Consider the following 26819-nt stretch of genomic DNA (forward strand, 5'->3'; position numbering starts at 1 on the left):
CCCCTGGGACTCCCATGAGTAGAGGCTCTACTCAAGTCTACTTCTAATCCCTGGCAGCAGCCCGGAACCGCGAACCCTTCACACTCTGCACCCACCAAGCCTGGCCTGTGCCAGAGTGAACAAAGACCACAAGGACGACCCCACGGCGACTGTGACCCCGAGTCCGGCACCCAAGGGCCTCCCTCGACACTCCTGAAGAAGCCTGCAGCCTCAGAACCAGGTGCCCCCCCAACCGCGATCAACAGAGGGTAAGATTTCCCGACACCAAAAGGTACCCCTGCACCCGGCGCTCCGCGGCCCCCTGTGCCCAATCCCGGGGTACCTACCTATCCTCCAACTACCCAACTTACCTCTCGAAGTGGTGGTGGCACCTGAAGAATCTTCGTCCCCGAGCTTGCAGTTTTTTTCTAAACCAGAGATTTCCCATTCAAATCAATTGAGCGCCCGAATGCTCAAAAGCACCCTGCACCCAGCCGTCCGAGTGGCCCTGGCAGTGCAACCTCTACATCTATCTACTTCCCCACTTGCCCTGGATAAGTGACCAGGAGCCCAGCTCCCACAGCCACGTGGCCTGCTAGTCAGCAGCCACCAACCAAGGCCCCCCTACCTCTCATCAATCAATCAATCAATCAAGGAAATTTATAGAGCGCACTACCTACCCGTAGGGTCTCGAGGCGCTTGGGGGGGGGGGGTGCCGCTACTGCTACGGCCGCCCTTGTGCCGCTGAGGGTGAACCAACTGTACCTACCTGACCCTGGGAGACGCCTGAGTCTATGCCCAGAACCTTAACTCTGCCAGTCGAGTACTTACCTTTAAACCGATAACTCAATCTTCTCCATAGGGTAACATTGACTGGTTTTTCCTGAAATTTCTTCCAAGTGTGGACTTTTCAAAACTTAAAATATTCACCAAAAATCAGCCGAGTAACGAAAACGAAAATACTCACCTGCTATTAGGTGAGCTCCCAGTGCTGGATCTTGGTGCCCAGCACTGACTCGGAAAAATACTTACAACTGTACTTACCAGTAACCCAATTTTCTCCCGTAGGAAATCATTGACTGTTTTTCTGTGAAATTTCTTCTAAGTGTCAATTTCTGCAAACTTTAAATATTCTTTAAAAATCGTATAATTTCTGAAAACGTAATTACTTACCTGTTTTGGATAAAGGTCCCAGTACTGAGTCTAGGCACCCGGTACTGGATTACAAAAGTAACGAGAACATACTATACCTGCAACTTGAATTTTCTGCCATAGGGAATCTTAGACTGTTTTCTATGAAATATTTTCTGTCAACTTTTAAAATAGCAAAATATTGTCTAAAAATCATCACAGTAATTAAGTCGACTTTTATCACTTGATTCCAAGTACTGACCCAGGACTGAATCTAGGATCCAGTCCTGGAAATCCAAAAGTAATCCTAAAAGTAATCTGTTGCAAATAACTTGAAACTTCCATTGAGCTCAATGCATTATTGTGTTTAAAATGTTGTTGCCTATTGCAACCACTTGTAACTTTCTACAAAAGTCAATTGCATATTGCAAAAGTATTTATATAAAGCATCTCATTCTGAGAAAGTATATTTTAATACCTATTGTTGGTTCTAAAATTTAAACAAGCATATATTTTTTGTAGATAAACCATTGGCCTAGAGTTCAGTAATTGAGTGTGTGAGACCATTTGCTGACTGAGTGTGTGCAACAAATGCTTTACACTGTCCTCTGATACTGCCTTACTGCTCGACCAAGCTACCACTTTAGAGAGTAAGGTTATATTTAACTTTAGCCTCTGCCAAACCTCTGGGGACTGTGGACTCTGTACACCCTGTACCTATTTGGGAACAGTATATACAGAGCCACTTTCTCACACTGCAGTTCTCCAATATAGGTCTGTCAAGATCATTACTCAATCTACCTTGATTTGGCACAGTATAAAATAAGTCAAGAAGTCTCCTATGAAAAGATATGCAAATCTGTTCGAATCACTTTCCCTAGTCAGGGGACCCACTAGCTGGAAGGGGCAGGGAGGACCAAAATAGCTCATCGGTATAGAACACTGCATGAGCAGCTGATTTTGAGGTGGTAGAAGATAGAGTAATCCAACTGGACCTCAATAAACGGTTCCCTAATGTGCAATAGCCCCTGACCACCTCTGACGCAAAAGTGTAATCTCATACCTTTGCAGAATCAGGCATGCTTTCACCTGTTCAAGCTGAACTGACATTGGTCTTCTTGGCCAGCAGGAGTTCCTCTCTTGCAGCTGTTGAGGCTAGAGAACAGAATGACGTGTATTCATTCTTTATGGTAACTCTTCTAGCCCTCCCACTCCATACCACTTTAAAACTTCCGAAGTTGCAGACGAGTTCCATCATTGTGACCCATGCTATTTTTCTCAATATTGGCTGGCTCGGCATAACAAGGGATGCCTACAGGACAGCCTAAATTGTGCCAGCAAGCTTCTACAGGGAGTCACTGGCAGATAAAGAGAAACTCAGCCCTAACCTGGCTCTTCTCTCTCACTCTCACTCTCCTTTCCCTTCTGTCCCTCTACCTGTCTCTCACTCTCTAAATACTAGTATTTATGTTGTATTCACTTCCCCGTCACAATCTTTCCGACCCTACTTCCTCTCTCCCTTCAATCAGTTCAACCCTCTTTTTTACTTTAGGAAACTCCACATCTTTTTTAAAGGCCCTTCCCATATTCACACTGCTTCTTGATAAGACATTTTTTTCCTTTCTTTGAAGGATAGTGAAATTGATTTTCTTGAAACATGGTTGGTAAACCATCAATTCATTCCACCTTACTTTATCATTATCCTTACTTATGGAATGCATTTCATCATTAGGACAGCTGCAGTGTTTGCCGGGCAAGGTGGCGTGTGCCTGTTGTCCTAGTTACTTGGGAGGCAGAGGCTTGTGGATTGCTTGAGCTCAGGGGTTCTGGGCTGCACTCAGCTGTGTTGATCAGGTGTCCATGCTGCATTGGGCATCAATATGGTGTTCTAGAGGGAGCTCTAGAATTTCAGGTTGTGTAACGAGAGGTGCACCGACCCAGGCTGGAAACAGAGCAGGCCAAAGCTTCCATGCCCATTGGTAGCAGGGCAGTACGTGTTAAACAGCCTGAGCAAAATAGTGAGACCTAGCCTCTCTTTTTTGACTCAAATGTGAAAGTTTTGATTTTTACAAGGTGTAATAAATTATTTTCCCAAAACCAAATCTTTGTTTTTCTTTTGTTATTTTTCCAGGAAATATGATGAACATTTGAACTGGGCCACGCATTTCAGCATAGCAGACAATTCTCCAGAATTGAGACATATTGCAACAACAAGCTAGCAGGCGGAGAGGACTGAAAACTCAGTGCAACCTAGAATAAATGGCTGTGTGATTTTCAGCAAGGATGACTCAAATGCATTCTTCCTTTTAGAGCACCTGTAGGATTAAACTGATCTGTCAAGTACAAAAGCATCCTTCATAGAGCAACTTAGAAATGCGCTTGCTGGCCCTTCTGCTGCATTTCTACGTCCAGCTCTAATTCACTTTTTGATTAGCCCTCATTCTTTTCATATGTGAATGAGAAGGAGAAATTACAGGGCCCTTCACTCTTTGAGCGAAACATGAAAAGACTGAGGGCTGTGCAACTCCCAAACGTTGGAGCCTCTGGCCTGTCGACCCTCGAACCTGCTCCTGCTCCAACCCGGCATCTCTTGTGGCCAGCAACCTCACAAACCCTGGAGGACCTGGCTACCTTTTGACTCTAAACCCCTGGGACTCCCATGAGTAGAGGCTCTACTCAAATCTACTTCTAATCCCTGGCAGCAGCCCGGAACCGCGAACCCTTCACACTCTGCACCCACCAAGCCTGGCCTGTGCCAGAGTGAACAAAGACCACAAGGACGACCCCACGGCGACTGTGACCCCGAGTCCGGCACCCAAGGACCTCCTTCGACACTCCTGAAGAAGCCTGCAGCCTCAGAACCAGGTGCCCCCCCAACCGCGATCAACAGAGAGTAAGATTTCCCGACACCAAAAGGTACCCCTGCACCCGGCGCTCCGCGGCCCCCTGTGCCCAATCCCGGGGTACCTACCTATCCTCCAACTACCCAACTTACCTCTCGAAGTGGTGGTGGCACCTGAAGAATCTTCGTCCCCGAGCTTGCAGTCTTTTTCTAAACCAGAGATTTCCCATTCAAATCAATTGAGCGCCCAAATGCTCAAAAGCTCCCTGCACCCAGCCGTCCGAGTGGCCCTGGCAGTGCAACCTCTACATCTATCTACTTCCCCACTTGCCCTGGATAAGTGACCAGGAGCCCAGCTCCCACAGCCACGTGGCCTGCTAGTCAGCAGCCACCAACCAAGGCCCCCCTACCTCTCATAGGATAACATTGGGCCTAACTCTCTCTGCACCCGGCCGCCCTTGTGCCGCTGAGGGTGAACCAACTGTACCTACCTGACCCTGGGAGACGCCTGAGTCTATGCCCAGAACCTTAACTCTGCCAGTCGAGTACTTACCTTTAAACCGATAACTCAATCTTCTCCATAGGGTAACATTGACTGGTTTTTCCTGAAATTTCTTCCAAGTGTGGACTTTTCAAAACTTAAAATATTCACCAAAAATCAGCCGAGTAACGAAAACGAAAATACTCACCTGCTATTAGGTGAGCTCCCAGTGCTGGATCTTGGTGCCCAGCACTGACTCTGAAAAATACTTACAACTGTACTTACCAGTAACCCAATTTTCTCCCGTAGGAAATCATTGACTGTTTTTCTGTGAAATTTCTTCTAAGTGTCAATTTCTGCAAACTTTAAATATTCTTTAAAAATCGTATAATTTCTGAAAACGTAATTACTTACCTGTTTTGGATAAAGGTCCCAGTACTGAGTCTAGGCACCCAGTACTGGATTACAAAAGTAACGAGAACATACTATACCTGCAACTTGAATTTTCTGCCATAGGGAATCTTAGACTGTTTTCTATGAAAAATTTTCTGTCAACTTTTAAAATAGCAAAATATTGTCTAAAAATCATCACAGTAATTAAGTCGACTTTTATCACTTGATTCCAAGTACTGACCCAGGACTGAATCCAGGATCCAGTCCTGGAAATCCAAAAGTAATCCTAAAAGTAATCTGTTGCAAATAACTTGAAACTTCCATTGAGCTCAATGCATTATTGTGTTTAAAATTTTGTTGCCTATTACAACCACTTGTAACTTTCTACAAAATTCAATTGCATATTGCAAAAGTATTTATATAAAGCATCATATTCTGAGAAAGTATATTTTAATACCTATTGTTGGTTCTAAAATAAAACAAGCATATATTTTTTGTAGATAAACCATTGGCCTAGAGTTCAGTTATTGAGTGTGTGAGACCATTTGCTGACTGAGTGTGTGCAACAAATGCTTTACACTGTCCTCTGATACTGCCTTACTGCTCGACCAAGCTACCACTTTAGAGAGTAAGGTTATATCTAACTTTAGCCTCTGCCAAACCTCTGGGGACTGTGGACTCTGTACACCCTGTACCTATTTGGGAACAGTATATACAGAGCCACTTTCTCACACTGCAGTTCTCCAATATAGGTCTGTCAAGATCATTACTCAATCTACCTTGATTTGGCACAGTATAAAATAAGTCAAGAAGTCTCCTATGGAAAGATATGCAAATCTGTTCGAATCACTTTCCCTAGTCAGGGGACCCACTAGCTGGAAGGGGCAGGGAGGACCAAAATAGCTCATCGGTATAGAACACTGCATGAGCAGCTGATTTTGAGGTGGTAGAAGATAGAGTAATCCAACTGGACCTCAATAAACGGTTCCCTAATGTGCAATAGCCCCTGACCACCTCTGACGCAAAAGTGTAATCTCATACCTTTGCAGAATCAGGCATGCTTTCACCTGTTCAAGCTGAACTGACATTGGTCTTCTTGGCCAGCAGGAGTTCCTCTCTTGCATCTGTTGAGGCTAGAGAACAGAATGACGTGTATTCATTCTTTATGGTAACTCTTCTAGCCCTCCCACTCCATACCACTTTAAAACTTCCGAAGTTGCAGACGAGTTCCATCATTGTGACCCATGCTATTTTTCTCAATATTGGCTGGCTCGGCATAACAAGGGATGCCTACAGGACAGCCTAAATTGTGCCAGCAAGCTTCTACAGGGAGTCACTGGCAGATAAAGAGAAACTCAGCCCTAACCTGGCTCTTCTCTCTCACTCTCACTCTCCTTTCCCTTCTGTCCCTCTACCTGTCTCTCACTCTCTAAATACTAGTATTTATGTTGTATTCACTTCCCCGTCACAATCTTTCCGACCCTACTTCCTCTCTCCCTTCAATCAGTTCAACCCTCTTTTTTACTTTAGGAAACTCCACATCTTTTTTAAAGGCCCTTCCCATATTCACACTGCTTCTTGATAAGACATTTTTTTCCTTTCTTTGAAGGATAGTGAAATTGATTTTCTTGAAACATGGTTGGTAAACCATCAATTCATTCCACCTTACTTTATCATTATCCTTACTTATGGAATGCATTTCATCATTAGGACAGCTGCAGTGTTTGCCGGGCAAGGTGGCGTGTGCCTGTTGTCCTAGTTACTTGGGAGGCAGAGGCTTGTGGATTGCTTGAGCTCAGGGGTTCTGGGCTGCACTCAGCTGTGTTGATCAGGTGTCCATGCTGCATTGGGCATCAATATGGTGTTCTAGAGGGAGCTCTAGAATTTCAGGTTGTGTAACGAGAGGTGCACCGACCCAGGCTGGAAACAGAGCAGGCCAAAGCTTCCATGCCCATTGGTAGCAGGACAGCACCTGTGAGCAGTACGTGTTAAACAGCCTGAGCAAAATAGTGAGACCTAGCCTCTCTTTTTTGACTCAAATGTGAAAGTTTTGATTTTTACAAGGTGTAATAAATTATTTTCCCAAAACCAAATCTTTGTTTTTCTTTTGATATTTTTCCAGGAAATATGATGAACACTTGAACTGGGCCACGCATTTCAGCATAGCAGACAATTCTCCAGAATTGAGACATATTGCAACAACAAGCTAGCAGGCGGAGAGGACTGAAAACTCAGTGCAACCTAGAATAAATGGCTGTGTGATTTTCAGCAAGGATGACTCAAATGCATTCTTCCTTTTAGAGCACCTGTAGGATTAAACTGATCTGTCAAGTACAAAAGCATCCTTCATAGAGCAACTTAGAAATGCGCTTGCTGGCCCTTCTGCTGCATTTCTACGTCCAGCTCTAATTCACTTTTTGATTAGCCCTCATTCTTTTCATATGTGAATGAGAAGGAGAAATTACAGGGCCCTTCACTCTTTGAGCGAAACATGAAAAGACTGAGGGCTGTGCAACTCCCAAACGTTGGAGCCTCTGGCCTGTCGACCCTTGAACCTGCTCCTGCTCCAACCCGGCATCTCTTGTGGCCAGCAACCTCACAAACCCTGGAGGACCTGGCTACCTTTTGACTCTAAACCCCTGGGACTCCCATGAGTAGAGGCTCTACTCAAATCTACTTCTAATCCCTGGCAGCAGCCCGGAACCGCGAACCCTTCACACTCTGCACCCACCAAGCCTGGCCTGTGCCAGAGTGAACAAAGACCACAAGGACGACCCCACGGCGACTGTGACCCCGAGTCCGGCACCCAAGGACCTCCTTCGACACTCCTGAAGAAGCCTGCAGCCTCAGAACCAGGTGCCCCCCCAACCGCGATCAACAGAGAGTAAGATTTCCCGACACCAAAAGGTACCCCTGCACCCGGCGCTCCGCGGCCCCCTGTGCCCAATCCCGGGGTACCTACCTATCCTCCAACTACCCAACTTACCTCTCGAAGTGGTGGTGGCACCTGAAGAATCTTCGTCCCCGAGCTTGCAGTCTTTTTCTAAACCAGAGATTTCCCATTCAAATCAATTGAGCGCCCAAATGCTCAAAAGCTCCCTGCACCCAGCCGTCCGAGTGGCCCTGGCAGTGCAACCTCTACATCTATCTACTTCCCCACTTGCCCTGGATAAGTGACCAGGAGCCCAGCTCCCACAGCCACGTGGCCTGCTAGTCAGCAGCCACCAACCAAGGCCCCCCTACCTCTCATAGGATAACATTGGGCCTAACTCTCTCTGCACCCGGCCGCCCTTGTGCCGCTGAGGGTGAACCAACTGTACCTACCTGACCCTGGGAGACGCCTGAGTCTATGCCCAGAACCTTAACTCTGCCAGTCGAGTACTTACCTTTAAACCGATAACTCAATCTTCTCCATAGGGTAACATTGACTGGTTTTTCCTGAAATTTCTTCCAAGTGTGGACTTTTCAAAACTTAAAATATTCACCAAAAATCAGCCGAGTAACGAAAACGAAAATACTCACCTGCTATTAGGTGCGCTCCCAGTGCTGGATCTTGGTGCCCAGCACTGACTCTGAAAAATACTTACAACTGTACTTACCAGTAACCCAATTTTCTCCCATAGGAAATCATTGACTGTTTTTCTGTGAAATTTCTTCTAAGTGTCAATTTCTGCAAACTTTAAATATTCTTTAAAAATCGTATAATTTCTGAAAACGTAATTACTTACCTGTTTTGGATAAAGGTCCCAGTACTGAGTCTAGGCACCCAGTACTGGATTACAAAAGTAACGAGAACATACTATACCTGCAACTTGAATTTTCTGCCATAGGGAATCTTAGACTGTTTTCTATGAAAAATTTTCTGTCAACTTTTAAAATAGCAAAATATTGTCTAAAAATCATCACAGTAATTAAGTCGACTTTTATCACTTGATTCCAAGTACTGACCCAGGACTGAATCTAGGATCCAGTCCTGGAAATCCAAAAGTAATCCTAAAAGTAATCTGTTGCAAATAACTTGAAACTTCCATTGAGCTCAATGCATTATTGTGTTTAAAATTTTGTTGCCTATTACAACCACTTGTAACTTTCTACAAAATTCAATTGCATATTGCAAAAGTATTTATATAAAGCATCATATTCTGAGAAAGTATATTTTAATACCTATTGTTGGTTCTAAAATAAAACAAGCATATATTTTTTGTAGATAAACCATTGGCCTAGAGTTCAGTTATTGAGTGTGTGAGACCATTTGCTGACTGAGTGTGTGCAACAAATGCTTTACACTGTCCTCTGATACTGCCTTACTGCTCGACCAAGCTACCACTTTAGAGAGTAAGGTTATATCTAACTTTAGCCTCTGCCAAACCTCTGGGGACTGTGGACTCTGTACACCCTGTACCTATTTGGGAACAGTATATACAGAGCCACTTTCTCACACTGCAGTTCTCCAATATAGGTCTGTCAAGATCATTACTCAATCTACCTTGATTTGGCACAGTATAAAATAAGTCAAGAAGTCTCCTATGGAAAGATATGCAAATCTGTTCGAATCACTTTCCCTAGTCAGGGGACCCACTAGCTGGAAGGGGCAGGGAGGACCAAAATAGCTCATCGGTATAGAACACTGCATGAGCAGCTGATTTTGAGGTGGTAGAAGATAGAGTAATCCAACTGGACCTCAATAAACGGTTCCCTAATGTGCAATAGCCCCTGACCACCTCTGACGCAAAAGTGTAATCTCATACCTTTGCAGAATCAGGCATGCTTTCACCTGTTCAAGCTGAACTGACATTGGTCTTCTTGGCCAGCAGGAGTTCCTCTCTTGCATCTGTTGAGGCTAGAGAACAGAATGACGTGTATTCATTCTTTATGGTAACTCTTCTAGCCCTCCCACTCCATACCACTTTAAAACTTCCGAAGTTGCAGACGAGTTCCATCATTGTGACCCATGCTATTTTTCTCAATATTGGCTGGCTCGGCATAACAAGGGATGCCTACAGGACAGCCTAAATTGTGCCAGCAAGCTTCTACAGGGAGTCACTGGCAGATAAAGAGAAACTCAGCCCTAACCTGGCTCTTCTCTCTCACTCTCACTCTCCTTTCCCTTCTGTCCCTCTACCTGTCTCTCACTCTCTAAATACTAGTATTTATGTTGTATTCACTTCCCCGTCACAATCTTTCCGACCCTACTTCCTCTCTCCCTTCAATCAGTTCAACCCTCTTTTTTACTTTAGGAAACTCCACATCTTTTTTAAAGGCCCTTCCCATATTCACACTGCTTCTTGATAAGACATTTTTTTCCTTTCTTTGAAGGATAGTGAAATTGATTTTCTTGAAACATGGTTGGTAAACCATCAATTCATTCCACCTTACTTTATCATTATCCTTACTTATGGAATGCATTTCATCATTAGGACAGCTGCAGTGTTTGCCGGGCAAGGTGGCGTGTGCCTGTTGTCCTAGTTACTTGGGAGGCAGAGGCTTGTGGATTGCTTGAGCTCAGGGGTTCTGGGCTGCACTCAGCTGTGTTGATCAGGTGTCCATGCTGCATTGGGCATCAATATGGTGTTCTAGAGGGAGCTCTAGAATTTCAGGTTGTGTAACGAGAGGTGCACCGACCCAGGCTGGAAACAGAGCAGGCCAAAGCTTCCATGCCCATTGGTAGCAGGACAGCACCTGTGAGCAGTACGTGTTAAACAGCCTGAGCAAAATAGTGAGACCTAGCCTCTCTTTTTTGACTCAAATGTGAAAGTTTTGATTTTTACAAGGTGTAATAAATTATTTTCCCAAAACCAAATCTTTGTTTTTCTTTTGATATTTTTCCAGGAAATATGATGAACACTTGAACTGGGCCACGCATTTCAGCATAGCAGACAATTCTCCAGAATTGAGACATATTGCAACAACAAGCTAGCAGGCGGAGAGGACTGAAAACTCAGTGCAACCTAGAATAAATGGCTGTGTGATTTTCAGCAAGGATGACTCAAATGCATTCTTCCTTTTAGAGCACCTGTAGGATTAAACTGATCTGTCAAGTACAAAAGCATCCTTCATAGAGCAACTTAGAAATGCGCTTGCTGGCCCTTCTGCTGCATTTCTACGTCCAGCTCTAATTCATTTTTTGATTAGCCCTCATTCTTTTCATATGTGAATGAGAAGGAGAAATTACAGGGCCCTTCACTCTTTGAGCGAAACATGAAAAGACTGAGGGCTGTGCAACTCCCAAACGTTGGAGCCTCTGGCCTGTCGACCCTCGAACCTGCTCCTGCTCCAACCCGGCATCTCTTGTGGCCAGCAACCTCACAAACCCTGGAGGACCTGGCTACCTTTTGACTCTAAACCCCTGGGACTCCCATGAGTAGAGGCTCTACTCAAATCTACTTCTAATCCCTGGCAGCAGCCCGGAACCGCGAACCCTTCACACTCTGCACCCACCAAGCCTGGCCTGTGCCAGAGTGAACAAAGACCACAAGGACGACCCCACGGCGACTGTGACCCCGAGTCCGGCACCCAAGGACCTCCTTCGACACTCCTGAAGAAGCCTGCAGCCTCAGAACCAGGTGCCCCCCCAACCGCGATCAACAGAGAGTAAGATTTCCCGACACCAAAAGGTACCCCTGCACCCGGCGCTCCGCGGCCCCCTGTGCCCAATCCCGGGGTACCTACCTATCCTCCAACTACCCAACTTACCTCTCGAAGTGGTGGTGGCACCTGAAGAATCTTCGTCCCCGAGCTTGCAGTCTTTTTCTAAACCAGAGATTTCCCATTCAAATCAATTGAGCGCCCGAATGCTCAAAAGCACCCTGCACCCAGCCGTCCGAGTGGCCCTGGCAGTGCAACCTCTACATCTATCTACTTTCCCACTTGCCCTGGATAAGTGACCAGGAGCCCAGCTCCCACAGCCACGTGGCCTGCTAGTCAGCAGCCACCAACCAAGGCCCCCCTACCTCTCATAGGATAACATTGGGCCTAACTCTCTCTGCACCCGGCCGCCCTTGTGCCGCTGAGGGTGAACCAACTGTACCTACCTGACCCTGGGAGACGCCTGAGTCTATGCCCAGAACCTTAACTCTGCCAGTCGAGTACTTACCTTTAAACCGATAACTCAATCTTCTCCATAGGGTAACATTGACTGGTTTTTCCTGAAATTTCTTCCAAGTGTGGACTTTTCAAAACTTAAAATATTCACCAAAAATCAGCCGAGTAACGAAAACGAAAATACTCACCTGCTATTAGGTGAGCTCCCAGTGCTGGATCTTGGTGCCCAGCACTGACTCTGAAAAATACTTACAACTGTACTTACCAGTAACCCAATTTTCTCCCATAGGAAATCATTGACTGTTTTTCTGTGAACTTTCTTCTAAGTGTCAATTTCTGCAAACTTTAAATATTCTTTAAAAATCGTATAATTTCTGAAAACGTAATTACTTACCTGTTTTGGATAAAGGTCCCAGTACTGAGTCTAGGCACCCAGTACTGGATTACAAAAGTAACGAGAACATACTATACCTGCAACTTGAATTTTCTGCCATAGGGAATCATTGACTTATTTCTATGAAATATTTTCTATCAACTTTTAAAATAGCAAAATATTGTCTAAAAATCATCACAGTAATTAAGTCGACTTTTATCACTTGATTCCAAGTACTGACCCAGGACTGAATCTAGGATCCAGTCCTGGAAATCCAAAAGTAATCCTAAAAGTAATCTGTTGCAAATAACTTGAAACTTCCATTGAGCTCAATGCATTATTGTGTTTAAAATTTTGTTGCCTATTACAACCACTTGTAACTTTCTACAAAAGTCAATTGCATATTGCAAAAGTATTTATATAAAGCATCATATTCTGAGAAAGTATATTTTAATACCTATTGTTGGTTCTAAAATAAAACAAGCATATATTTTTTGTAGATAAACCATTGGCCTAGAGTTCAGTTATTGAGTGTGTGAGACCATTTGATGACTGAGTGTGTGCAACAAATGCTTTACACTGTCCTCTGATACTGCCTTACTGCTCGACCAAGCTACCACTTTAGAGAGTAAGGTTATATCTAACTTTAGCCTCTGCCAAACCTCTGGGGACTGTGGACTCTGTACACCCTGTATCTATTTGGGAACAGTATATACAGAGCCACTTTCTCACACTGCAATTCTCCAATATAGGTCTGTCAAGATCATTACTCAATCTACCTTGATTTGGCACAGTATAAAATAAGTCAAGAAGTCTCCTATGAAAAGATATGCAAATCTGTTCGAATCACTTTCCCTAGTCAGGGGACCCACTAGCTGGAAGGGGCAGGGAGGACCAAAATAGCTCATCGGTATAGAACACTGCATGAGCAGCTGATTTTGAGGTGGTAGAAGATAGAGTAATCCAACTGGACCTCAATAAACGGTTTCCTAATGTGCAATAGCCCGTGACCACCTCTGACGCAAAAGTGTAATCTCATACCTTTGCAGAATCAGGCATGCTTTCACCTGTTCAAGCTGAACTGACATTGGTCTTCTTGGCCAGCAGGAGTTCCTCTCTTGCAGCTGTTGAGGCTAGAGAACAGAATGACGCGTATTTATTCTTTATGGTAACTCTACTAGCCCTCCCACTCCATACCACTTTAAAACTTCCGATGTTGCAGACGAGTTCCATCATTGTGACCCATGCTATTTTTCTCAATATTGGCTGGCTCGGCATAACAAGGGATGCCTACAGGACAGCCTAAATTGTGCCGGCAAGCTTCTACAGGGAGTCACTGGCAGATAAAGAGAAACTCAGCCCTAACCTGGCTCTTCTCTCTCACTCTCACTCTCCTTTCCCTTCTGTCCCTCTACCTGTCTCTCACTCTCTAAATACTAGTATTTATGTTGTATTCACTTCCCCGTCACAATCTTTCCGACCCTACTTCCTCTCTCCCTTCAATCAGTTCAACCCTCTTTTTTACTTTAGGAAACTCCACATCTTTTTTAAAGGCCCTTCCCATATTCACACTGCTTCTTGATAAGACATTTTTTTCCTTTCTTTGAAGGATAGTGAAATTGATTTTCTTGAAACATGGTTGGTAAACCATCAATTCATTCCACCTTACTTTATCATTATCCTTACTTATGGAATGCATTTCATCATTAGGACAGCTGCAGTGTTTGCCGGGCAAGGTGGCGTGTGCCTGTTGTCCTAGTTACTTGGGAGGCAGAGGCTTGTGGATTGCTTGAGCTCAGGGGTTCTGGGCTGCACTCAGCTGTGTTGATCAGGTGTCCATGCTGCATTGGGCATCAATATGGTGTTCTAGAGGGAGCTCTAGAATTTCAGGTTGTGTAACGAGAGGTGCACCAACCCAGGCTGGAAACAGAGCAGGCCAAAGCTTCCATGCCCATTGGTAGCAGGACAGCACCTGTGGGCAGTACGTGTAAAACAGCCTGAGCAAAATAGTGAGACCTAGCCTCTCTTTTTTGACTCAAATGTGAAAGTTTTGATTTTTACAAGGTGTAATAAATTATTTTCCCAAAACCAAATCTTTGTTTTCCTTTTGATATTTTTCCAGGAAATATGATGAACATTTGAACTGGGCCACGCATTTCAGCATAGCAGACAATTCTCCAGAATTGAGACATATTGCAACAACAAGCTAGCAGGCGGAGAGGACTGAAAACTCAGTGCAACCTAGAATAAATGGCTGTGTGATTTTCAGCAAGGATGACTCAAATGCATTCTTCCTTTTAGAGCACCTGTAGGATTAAACTGATCTGTCAAGTACAAAAGCATCCTTCATAGAGCAACTTAGAAATGCGCTTGCTGGCCCTTCTGCTGCATTTCTACGTCCAGCTTTAATTCATTTTTTGATTAGCCCTCATTCTTTTCATATGTGAATGAGAAGGAGAAATTACAGGGCCCTTCACTCTTTGAGCGAAACATGAAAAGACTGAGGGCTGTGCAACTCCCAAACGTTGGAGCCTCTGGCCTGTCGACCCTCGAACCTGCTCCTGCTCCAACCCGGCATCTCTTGTGGCCAGCAACCTCACAAACCCTGGAGGACCTGGCTACCTTTTGACTCTAAACCCCTGGGACTCCCATGAGTAGAGGCTCTACTCAAATCTACTTCTAATCCCTGGCAGCAGCCCGGAACCGCGAACCCTTCACACTCTGCACCCACCAAGCCTGGCCTGTACCAGAGTGAACAAAGACCACAAGGACGACGCCACGGCGACTGTGACCCCGAGTCCGGCACCCAAGGACCTCCCTCGACACTCCTGAAGAAGCCTGCAGCCTCAGAACCAGGTGCCCCCCCAACCGCGATCAACAGAGGGTAAGATTTCCCGACACCAAAAGGTACCCCTGCACCCGGCGCTCCGCGGCCCCCTGTGCCCAATCCCGGGGTACCTACCTATCCTCCAACTACCCAACTTACCTCTCGAAGTGGTGGTGGCACCTGAAGAATCTTCGTCCCCGAGCTTGCAGTCTTTTTCTAAACCAGAGATTTCCCATTCAAATCAATTGAGCGCCCGAATGCTCAAAAGCACCCTGCACCCAGCCGTCCGAGTGGCCCTGGCAGTGCAACCTCTACATCTATCTACTTCCCCACTTGCCCTGGATAAGTGACCAGGAGCCCAGCTCCCACAGCCACGTGGCCTGCTAGTCAGCAGCCACCAACCAAGGCCCCCCTACCTCTCATAGGATAACATTGGGCCTAACTCTCTCTGCACCCGGCCGCCCTTGTGCCGCTGAGGGTGAACCAACTGTACCTACCTGACCCTGGGAGACGCCTGAGTCTATGCCCAGAACCTTAACTCTGCCAGTCGAGTACTTACCTTTAAACCGATAACTCAATCTTCTCCATAGGGTAACATTGACTGGTTTTTCCTGAAATTTCTTCCAAGTGTGGACTTTTCAAAACTTAAAATATTCACCAAAAATCAGCCGAGTAACGAAAACGAAAATACTCACCTGCTATTAGGTGAGCTCCCAGTGCTGGATCTTGGTGCCCAGCACTGACTCGGAAAAATACTTACAACTGTACTTACCAGTAACCCAATTTTCTCCCGTAGGAAATCATTGACTGTTTTTCTGTGAAATTTCTTCTAAGTGTCAATTTCTGCAAACTTTAAATATTCTTTAAAAATCGTATAATTGGGGGAGGAGCCAAGATGGCGACCGGAGCAGACGCTTGAGCGCCCGGCTCCGCCGGCCCTTGGCCTCGGACTATCATCCTGATTCCTATCCTCGCCGATTTTCGAGGTGCAACGTGCGCGACGACGCGCTGACCGCGCCGCCGCTTTCCCGGAGTCTGAGCCCGCCCGGATGCCGGAGCTCTTGGTGCCTTTGTTCTCCGCGCTGGACCCCTGCTCCATTGTGGCCTTGGCCGGCCCCCTGGAAGCTCCGCAGTCACTGGACCCCCGGCGCAAATCTGAGCCCCGCGGCCCCGATCCCGCCTCACACCACGGACTGTCGCCAGACGAGCCGGGGGAGAGACGCCCGGACACCTCCTTCACCTTTCACCTGACGGACTGGAGCTATAGGGTAAGCCCCGGTGTGGCGGGTCTCCTGCCCCGCTCTGTGGCCCGCGCTGTGGAAGGCTGCAGACCCCCTTCTTCTATTGCCAGTCGGCTGCAAAGAGAGTCCGAGGGAGGGGAAGCGACTGTTGGCTTTCACCTGTTGCGGTGCAGACCTGCGGGGAATTGCCTCCTTGTTACGATCCCCCCCCTGGCCACTGTACCGTTCAGCGGTAAAACATGGCGTTGATTGCCTGCTCGCTGCTGGGGGGTGATGCTCCGGTCTCGCCCGCTGTCCGCTTCGCCCTCCCTCTACCAGACTCCAGCTCCACAGTGCCGTCCCGGATTGCTGCCGATGTGGGGGCGCAGCTTCCGCTGACATGCGGCTCCGTTCTGGCTGCCCTGCGGGACTTTCGTCTGCAATTGTGTGTTGGCTTGCAAACGCTGAGTGAGCGGTTCGACTCCATACTGTCGGCTGCGGGTCGTGAGCGCCCCGTTTGTTCTCAACAAGACGTGGGTCTGCCAGTGCTTCTGTCCTCTTGCGGGGACGCAACGACTGGGTATAACCGTGCTACACTGGTGTCTGCATCTGGCTTTCCCGGCACCCAGGATCAATCGATCTCCTGCTCAATTGTGGACACTTTGTTTCCCCGTTCATTGCTGCCTGCTTTGTTGTTGCCTGCCTCACCGCGCCCGCAAGAGTATCCAGCTGAGCGACACCTGACGTCCTCGAGGAACCGTTCACGGTGGCCTACGGCTTCTTTTATGTGGAACTCCTGTACTTTACAGGCCAGGTCTGGATTTTATATGGTGCACAAGGGGACCTCAATAGATGATCGGCGGCCATTTTGTGACTCTACTTCTCCATCTTTTCCCCAGCGGCCATATTGTCTTTGTCTGCACGGGCTGCGGGGCCTTCATGTGGGGGCTAGTCTAATCTTACGCCCGCGATCGGGCCAGGGCTAGATTGATTTCTATCACCATGGTTTCACGGATGGGCTGGACTGGGACTGGAACTGTCTGCATATGTTGTGCGCACTCGTCGCGAATTGTCTGCCTTCATTATATTGTTGTGACACGTTATCTTCACACGACCGCCTTTGTGTGTAGTGGGTTCTCAGTGTGTGGAGACGTAGTTGGCCGGTGGTTTCGGGCGCTCCGAGGTTACGTGGGCTCCTCCCCGCTTTCTTCTTTGTTTTCTTATTTTCTTTCCTTTATTCCTACTTTCTCTCTTGTCTATATTTCGGGTTCATTGGGCGACAGGCACTATGCTGGGGGGGGGGCAGGCCGTAGCCTCCGCATTGGTGTAGGGTGGGGGGGTAATTTACTGTTTCTTTTTAGTTCTATGGGCCTTTTTCTTCTATGTCTCTGCGCTCTCCTTGTTTCCGATTCGGGGTCCGGGTGTGGGGTGGATTGAGTGGGGGCGGCTTTGGAGGGGTGCGTATTTACTCATGTGACTATCCTGTTATATAACTGCATCGCCTCACTGTCTGAGATTTTCTATGGCCGTTTTTAATGATGCTGCTGCTCTCCCGTGTGATGAAGCCATCTTGCGGACTCGAATCTCCTTGGTTCTATCCTCTACTGACTTTTTCCTCGATAAAATTATTTTGAAAACCTTAAAATTAACCTTCACTTCTCCTTCCCCTGGTGTCAAGGATCTCTCCAGTGTATAACTCCTGAATCGTTGCTAATCTTGACCATTGATGCACAGGGGATGTAATGTTTGTCTCAGTGCTTAACCGTTTTGTGGCCGGCCTGATGGTTGTAGGCCCGTATTTGTTCTTTTACTATGCACAAATAAAGGTTTTTAAAAAAAAAAAAAAAAAAATCGTATAATTTCTGAAAACGTAATTACTTACCTGTTTTGGATAAAGGTCCCAGTACTGAGTCTAGGCACCCAGTACTGGATTACAAAAGTAACGAGAACATACTATACCTGCAACTTGAATTTTCTGCCATAGGGAATCTTAGACTGTTTTCTATGAAACATTTTCTGTCAACTTTTAAAATAGCAAAATATTGTCTAAAAATCATCACAGTAATTAAGTCGACTTTTATCACTTGATTCCAAGTACTGACCCAGGACTGAATCTAGGATCCAGTCCTGGAAATCCAAAAGTAATCCTAAAAGTAATCTGTTGCAAATAACTTGAAACTTCCATTGAGCTCAATGCATTATTGTGTTTAAAATGTTGTTGCCTATTGCAACCACTTGTAACTTTCTACAAAAGTCAATTGCATATTGCAAAAGTATTTATATAAAGCATCTCATTCTGAGAAAGTATATTTTAATACCTATTGTTGGTTCTAAAATAAAACAAGCATATATTTTTTGTAGATAAACCATTGGCCTAGAATTCAGTTATTGAGTGTGTGAGACCATTTGCTGACTGAGTGTGTGCAACAAATGCTTTACACTGTCCTCTGATACTGCCTTACTGCTCGACCAAGCTACCACTTTAGAGAGTAAGGTTATATCTAACTTTAGCCTCTGCCAAACCTCTGGGGACTGTGGACTCTGTACACCCTGTACCTATTTGGGAACAGTATATACAGAGCCACTTTCTCACACTGCAGTTCTCCAATATAGGTCTGTCAAGATCATTACTCAATCTACCTTGATTTGGCACAGTATAAAATAAGTCAAGAAGTCTCCTATGGAAAGATATGCAAATCTGTTCGAATCACTTTCCCTAGTCAGGGGACCCACTAGCTGGAAGGGGCAGGGAGGACCAAAATAGCTCATCGGTATAGAACACTGCATGAGCAGCTGATTTTGAGGTGGTAGAAGATAGAGTAATCCAACTGGACCTCAATAAACGGTTCCCTAATGTGCAATAGCCCCTGACCACCTCTGACGCAAAAGTGTAATCTCATACCTTTGCAGAATCAGGCATGCTTTCACCTGTTCAAGCTGAACTGACATTGGTCTTCTTGGCCAGCAGGAGTTCCTCTCTTGCAGCTGTTGAGGCTAGAGAACAGAATGACGTGTATTCATTCTTTATGGTAACTCTTCTAGCCCTCCCACTCCATACCACTTTAAAACTTCCGAAGTTGCAGACGAGTTCCATCATTGTGACCCATGCTATTTATCTCAATATTGGCTGGCTCGGCATAACAAGGGATGCCTACAGGACAGCCTAAATTGTGCCAGCAAGCTTCTACAGGGAGTCACTGGCAGATAAAGAGAAACTCAGCCCTAACCTGGCTCTTCTCTCTCACTCTCACTCTCCTTTCCCTTCTGTCCCTCTACCTGTCTCTCACTCTCTAAATACTAGTATTTATGTTGTATTCACTTCCCCGTCACAATCTTTCCGACCCTACTTCCTCTCTCCCTTCAATCAGTTCAACCCTCTTTTTTACTTTAGGAAACTCCACATCTTTTTTAAAGGCCCTTCCCATATTCACACTGCTTCTTGATAAGACATTTTTTTCCTTTCTTTGAAGGATAGTGAAATTGATTTTCTTGAAACATGGTTGGTAAACCATCAATTCATTCCACCTTACTTTATCATTATCCTTACTTATGGAATGCATTTCATCATTAGGACAGCTGCAGTGTTTGCCGGGCAAGGTGGCGTGTGCCTGTTGTCCTAGTTATTTGGGAGGCAGAGGCTTGTGGATTGCTTGAGCTCAGGGGTTCTGGGCTGCACTCAGCTGTGTTGATCAGGTGTCCATGCTGCATTGGGCATCAATATGGTGTTCTAGAGGGAGCTCTAGAATTTCAGGTTGTGTAACGAGAGGTGCACCGACCCAGGCTGGAAACAGAGCAGGCCAAAGCTTCCATGCCCATTGGTAGCAGGACAGCACCTGTGAGCAGTACGTGTTAAACAGCCTGAGCAAAATAGTGAGACCTAGCCTCTCTTTTTTGACTCAAATGTGAAAGTTTTGATTTTTACAAGGTGTAATAAATTATTTTCCCAAAACCAAATCTTTGTTTTTCTTTTGATATTTTTCCAGGAAATATGATGAACACTTGAACTGGGCCACGCATTTCAGCATAGCAGACAATTCTCCAGAATTGAGACATATTGCAACAACAAGCTAGCAGGCGGAGAGGACTGAAAACTCAGTGCAACCTAGAATAAATGGCTGTGTGATTTTCAGCAAGGATGACTCAAATGCATTCTTCCTTTTAGAGCACCTGTAGGATTAAACTGATCTGTCAAGTACAAAAGCATCCTTCATAGAGCAACTTAGAAATGCGCTTGCTGGCCCTTCTGCTGCATTTCTACGTCCAGCTCTAATTCATTTTTTGATTAGCCCTCATTCTTTTCATATGTGAATGAGAAGGAGAAATTACAGGGCCCTTCACTCTTTGAGCGAAACATGAAAAGACTGAGGGCTGTGCAACTCCCAAACGTTGGAGCCTCTGGCCTGTCGACCCTCGAACCTGCTCCTGCTCCAACCCGGCATCTCTTGTGGCCAGCAACCTCACAAACCCTGGAGGACCTGGCTACCTTTTGACTCTAAACCCCTGGGACTCCCATGAGTAGAGGCTCTACTCAAATCTACTTCTAATCCCTGGCAGCAGCCCGGAACCGCGAACCCTTCACACTCTGCACCCACCAAGCCTGGCCTGTGCCAGAGTGAACAAAGACCACAAGGACGACCCCACGGCGACTGTGACCCCGAGTCCGGCACCCAAGGACCTCCCTCGACACTCCTGAAGAAGCCTGCAGCCTCAGAACCAGGTGCCCCCCCAACCGCGATCAACAGAGAGTAAGATTTCCCGACACCAAAAGGTACCCCTGCACCCGGCGCTCCGCGGCCCCCTGTGCCCAATCCCGGGGTACCTACCTATCCTCCAACTACCCAACTTACCTCTCGAAGTGGTGGTGGCACCTGAAGAATCTTCGTCCCCGAGCTTGCAGTCTTTTTCTAAACCAGAGATTTCCCATTCAAATCAATTGAGCGCCCGAATGCTCAAAAGCACCCTGCACCCAGCCGTCCGAGTGGCCCTGGCAGTGCAACCTCTACATCTATCTACTTCCCCACTTGCCCTGGATAAGTGACCAGGAGCCCAGCTCCCACAGCCACGTGGCCTGCTAGTCAGCAGCCACCAACCAAGGCCCCCCTACCTCTCATAGGATAACATTGGGCCTAACTCTCTCTGCACCCGGCCGCCCTTGTGCCGCTGAGGGTGAACCAACTGTACCTACCTGACCCTGGGAGACGCCTGAGTCTATGCCCAGAACCTTAACTCTGCCAGTCGAGTACTTACCTTTAAACCGATAACTCAATCTTCTCCATAGGGTAACATTGACTGGTTTTTCCTGAAATTTCTTCCAAGTGTGGACTTTTCAAAACTTAAAATATTCACCAAAAATCAGCCGAGTAACGAAAACGAAAATACTCACCTGCTATTAGGTGAGCTCCCAGTGCTGGATCTTGGTGCCCAGCACTGACTCGGAAAAATACTTACAACTGTACTTACCAGTAACCCAATTTTCTCCCGTAGGAAATCATTGACTGTTTTTCTGTGAAATTTCTTCTAAGTGTCAATTTCTGCAAACTTTAAATATTCTTTAAAAATCGTATAATTTCTGAAAACGTAATTACTTACCTGTTTTGGATAAAGGTCCCAGTACTGAGTCTAGGCACCCAGTACTGGATTACAAAAGTAACGAGAACATACTATACCTGCAACTTGAATTTTCTGCCATAGGGAATCTTAGACTGTTTTCTATGAAATATTTTCTGTCAACTTTTAAAATAGCAAAATATTGTCTAAAAATCATCACAGTAATTAAGTCGACTTTTATCACTTGATTCCAAGTACTGACCCAGGACTGAATCTAGGATCCAGTCCTGGAAATCCAAAAGTAATCCTAAAAGTAATCTGTTGCAAATAACTTGAAACTTCCATTGAGCTCAATGCATTATTGTGTTTAAAATTTTGTTGCCTATTGCAACCACTTGTAACTTTCTACAAAAGTCAATTGCATATTGCAAAAGTATTTATATAAAGCATCATATTCTGAGAAAGTATATTTTAATACCTATTGTTGGTTCTAAAATAAAACAAGCATATATTTTTTGTAGATAAACCATTGGCCTAGAGTTCAGTTATTGAGTGTGTGAGACCATTTGCTGACTGAGTGTGTGCAACAAATGCTTTACACTGTCCTCTGATACTGCCTTACTGCTCGACCAAGCTACCACTTTAGAGAGTAAGGTTATATCTAACTTTAGCCTCTGCCAAACCTCTGGGGACTGTGGACTCTGTACACCCTGTACCTATTTGGGAACAGTATATACAGAGCCACTTTCTCACACTGCAGTTCTCCAATATAGGTCTGTCAAGATCATTACTCAATCTACCTTGATTTGGCACAGTATAAAATAAGTCAAGAAGTCTCCTATGAAAAGATATGCAAATCTGTTCGAATCACTTTCCCTAGTCAGGGGACCCACTAGCTGGAAGAGGCAGGGGGGACCAAAATAGCTCATCGGTATAGAACACTGCATGAGCAGCTGATTTTGAGGTGGTAGAAGATAGAGTAATCCAACTGGACCTCAATAAACGGTTCCCTAATGTGCAATAGCCCCTGACCACCTCTGACGCAAAAGTGTAATCTCATACCTTTGCAGAATCAGGCATGCTTTCACCTGTTCAAGCTGAACTGACATTGGTCTTCTTGGCCAGCAGGAGTTCCTCTCTTGCAGCTGTTGAGGCTAGAGAACAGAATGACGTGTATTCATTCTTTATGGTAACTCTTCTAGCCCTCCCACTCCATACCACTTTAAAACGTCCGAAGTTGCAGACGAGTTCCATCATTGTGACCCATGCTATTTTTCTCAATATTGGCTGGCTCGGCATAACAAGGGATGCCTACAGGACAGCCTAAATTGTGCCAGCAAGCTTCTACAGGGAGTCACTGGCAGATAAAGAGAAACTCAGCCCTAACCTGGCTCTTCTCTCTCACTCTCACTCTCCTTTCCCTTCTGTCCCTCTACCTGTCTCTCACTCTCTAAATACTAGTATTTATGTTGTATTCACTTCCCCGTCACAATCTTTCCGACCCTACTTCCTCTCTCCCTTCAATCAGTTCAACCCTCTTTTTTACTTTAGGAAACTCCACATCTTTTTTAAAGGCCCTTCCCATATTCACACTGCTTCTTGATAAGACATTTTTTTCCTTTCTTTGAAGGATAGTGAAATTGATTTTCTTGAAACATGGTTGGTAAACCATCAATTCATTCCACCTTACTTTATCATTATCCTTACTTATGGAATGCATTTCATCATTAGGACAGCTGCAGTGTTTGCCGGGCAAGGTGGCGTGTGCCTGTTGTCCTAGTTACTTGGGAGGCAGAGGCTTGTGGATTGCTTGAGCTCAGGGGTTCTGGGCTGCACTCAGCTGTGTTGATCAGGTGTCCATGCTGCATTGGGCATCAATATGGTGTTCTAGAGGGAGCTCTAGAATTTCAGGTTGTGTAACGAGAGGTGCACCGACCCAGGCTGGAAACAGAGCAGGCCAAAGCTTCCATGCCCATTGGTAGCAGGACAGCACCTGTGAGCAGTACGTGTTAAACAGCCTGAGCAAAATAGTGAGACCTAGCCTCTCTTTTTTGACTCAAATGTGAAAGTTTTGATTTTTACAAGGTGTAATAAATTATTTTCCCAAAACCAAATCTTTGTTTTTCTTTTGATATTTTTCCAGGAAATATGATGAACATTTGAACTGGGCCACGCATTTCAGCATAGCAGACAATTCTCCAGAATTGAGACATATTGCAACAACAAGCTAGCAGGCGGAGAGGACTGAAAACTCAGTGCAACCTAGAATAAATGGCTGTGTGATTTTCAGCAAGGATGACTCAAATGCATTCTTCCTTTTAGACCACCTGTAGGATTAAACTGATCTGTCAAGTACAAAAGCATCCTTCATAGAGCAACTTAGAAATGCGCTTGCTGGCCCTTCTGCTGCATTTCTACGTCCAGCTCTAATTCATTTTTTGATTAGCCCTCATTCTTTTCATATGTGAATGAGAAGGAGAAATTACAGGGCCCTTCACTCTTTGAGCGAAACATGAAAAGACTGAGGGCTGTGCAACTCCCAAACGTTGGAGCCTCTGGCCTGTCGACCCTCGAACCTGCTCCTGCTCCAACCCGGCATCTCTTGTGGCCAGCAACCTCACAAACCCTGGAGGACCTGGCTACCTTTTGACTCTAAACCCCTGGGACTCCCATGAGTAGAGGCTCTACTCAAATCTACTTCTAATCCCTGGCAGCAGCCCGGAACCGCGAACCCTTCACACTCTGCACCCACCAAGCCTGGCCTGTGCCAGAGTGAACAAAGACCACAAGGACGACCCCACGGCGACTGTGACCCCGAGTCCGGCACCCAAGGACCTCCCTCGACACTCCTGAAGAAGCCTGCAGCCTCAGAACCAGGTGCCCCCCCAACCGCGATCAACAGAGAGTAAGATTTCCCGACACCAAAAGGTACCCCTGCACCCGGCGCTCCGCGGCCCCCTGTGCCCAATCCCGGGGTACCTACCTATCCTCCAACTACCCAACTTACCTCTCGAAGTGGTGGTGGCACCTGAAGAATCTTCGTCCCCGAGCTTGCAGTCTTTTTCTAAACCAGAGATTTCCCATTCAAATCAATTGAGCGCCCGAATGCTCAAAAGCACCCTGCACCCAGCCGTCCGAGTGGCCCTGGCAGTGCAACCTCTACATCTATCTACTTCCCCACTTGCCCTGGATAAGTTACCAGGAGCCCAGCTCCCACAGCCACGTGGCCTGCTAGTCAGCAGCCACCAACCAAGGCCCCCCTACCTCTCATAGGATAACATTGGGCCTAACTCTCTCTGCACCCGGCCGCCCTTGTGCCGCTGAGGGTGAACCAACTGTACCTACCTGACCCTGGGAGACGCCTGAGTCTATGCCCAGAACCTTAACTCTGCCAGTCGAGTACTTACCTTTAAACCGATAACTCAATCTTCTCCATAGGGTAACATTGACTGGTTTTTCCTGAAATTTCTTCCAAGTGTGGACTTTTCAAAACTTAAAATATTCACCAAAAATCAGCCGAGTAACGAAAACGAAAATACTCACCTGCTATTAGGTGAGCTCCCAGTGCTGGATCTTGGTGCCCAGCACTGACTCGGAAAAATACTTACAACTGTACTTACCAGTAACCCAATTTTCTCCCGTAGGAAATCATTGACTGTTTTTCTGTGAAATTTCTTCTAAGTGTCAATTTCTGCAAACTTTAAATATTCTTTAAAAATCGTATAATTTCTGAAAACGTAATTACTTACCTGTTTTGGATAAAGGTCCCAGTACTGAGTCTAGGCACCCAGTACTGGATTACAAAAGTAACGAGAACATACTATACCTGCAACTTGAATTTTCTGCCATAGGGAATCTTAGACTGTTTTCTATGAAATATTTTCTGTCAACTTTTAAAACAGCAAAATATTGTCTAAAAATCATCACAGTAATTAAGTCGACTTTTATCACTTGATTCCAAGTACTGACCCAGGACTGAATCTAGGATCCAGTCCTGGAAATCCAAAAGTAATCCTAAAAGTAATCTGTTGCAAATAACTTGAAACTTCCATTGAGCTCAATGCATTATTGTGTTTAAAATTTTGTTGCCTATTGCAACCACTTGTAACTTTCTACAAAAGTCAATTGCATATTGCAAAAGTATTTATATAAAGCATCATATTCTGAGAAAGTATATTTTAATACCTATTGTTGGTTCTAAAATAAAACAAGCATATATTTTTTGTAGATAAACCATTGGCCTAGAGTTCAGTTATTGAGTGTGTGAGACCATTTGCTGACTGAGTGTGTGCAACAAATGCTTTACACTGTCCTCTGATACTGCCTTACTGCTCGACCAAGCTACCACTTTAGAGAGTAAGGTTATATCTAACTTTAGCCTCTGCCAAACCTCTGGGGACTGTGGACTCTGTACACCCTGTACCTATTTGGGAACAGTATATACAGAGCCACTTTCTCACACTGCAGTTCTCCAATATAGGTCTGTCAAGATCATTACTCAATCTACCTTGATTTGGCACAGTATAAAATAAGTCAAGAAGTCTCCTATGAAAAGATATGCAAATCTGTTCGAATCACTTTCCCTAGTCAGGGGACCCACTAGCTGGAAGAGGCAGGGGGGACCAAAATAGCTCATCGGTATAGAACACTGCATGAGCAGCTGATTTTGAGGTGGTAGAAGATAGAGTAATCCAACTGGACCTCAATAAACGGTTCCCTAATGTGCAATAGCCCCTGACCACCTCTGACGCAAAAGTGTAATCTCATACCTTTGCAGAATCAGGCATGCTTTCACCTGTTCAAGCTGAACTGACATTGGTCTTCTTGGCCAGCAGGAGTTCCTCTCTTGCAGCTGCTGAGGCTAGAGAACAGAATGACGTGTATTCATTCTTTATGGTAACTCTTCTAGCCCTCCCACTCCATACCACTTTAAAACGTCCGAAGTTGCAGACGAGTTCCATCATTGTGACCCATGCTATTTTTCT

General features: G+C 45.6%; 6 non-coding genes across 6 annotated transcripts; all 6 read left to right on the plus strand.

Annotated features, from left to right (window-relative positions):
• Positions 1-2858: 2858 nt before the first annotated feature.
• Positions 2859-3145, plus strand: LOC146854610 (signal recognition particle RNA). Its single transcript, XR_014958905.1, has one exon.
• Positions 3146-6552: 3407 nt separating this feature from the next.
• Positions 6553-6852, plus strand: LOC146854611 (signal recognition particle RNA). The gene has a single exon (XR_014959173.1).
• Positions 6853-10259: 3407 nt separating this feature from the next.
• Positions 10260-10559, plus strand: LOC146854612 (signal recognition particle RNA). The gene has a single exon (XR_014959174.1).
• A 3407-nt stretch (positions 10560-13966) lies between these two features.
• On the plus strand, positions 13967-14266 carry LOC146854613 (signal recognition particle RNA). Its single transcript, XR_014981626.1, has one exon.
• Positions 14267-19874: 5608 nt separating this feature from the next.
• Positions 19875-20174, plus strand: LOC146854614 (signal recognition particle RNA). The gene has a single exon (XR_014959300.1).
• Positions 20175-23581: 3407 nt separating this feature from the next.
• On the plus strand, positions 23582-23881 carry LOC146854615 (signal recognition particle RNA). Its single transcript, XR_014959175.1, has one exon.
• Positions 23882-26819: the final 2938 nt, after the last annotated feature.

Source organism: Triturus cristatus, chromosome 4_1 (assembly GCF_964204655.1).
Source record: "Triturus cristatus chromosome 4_1, aTriCri1.1, whole genome shotgun sequence".
NCBI lineage: Eukaryota > Metazoa > Chordata > Amphibia > Caudata > Salamandridae > Triturus > Triturus cristatus.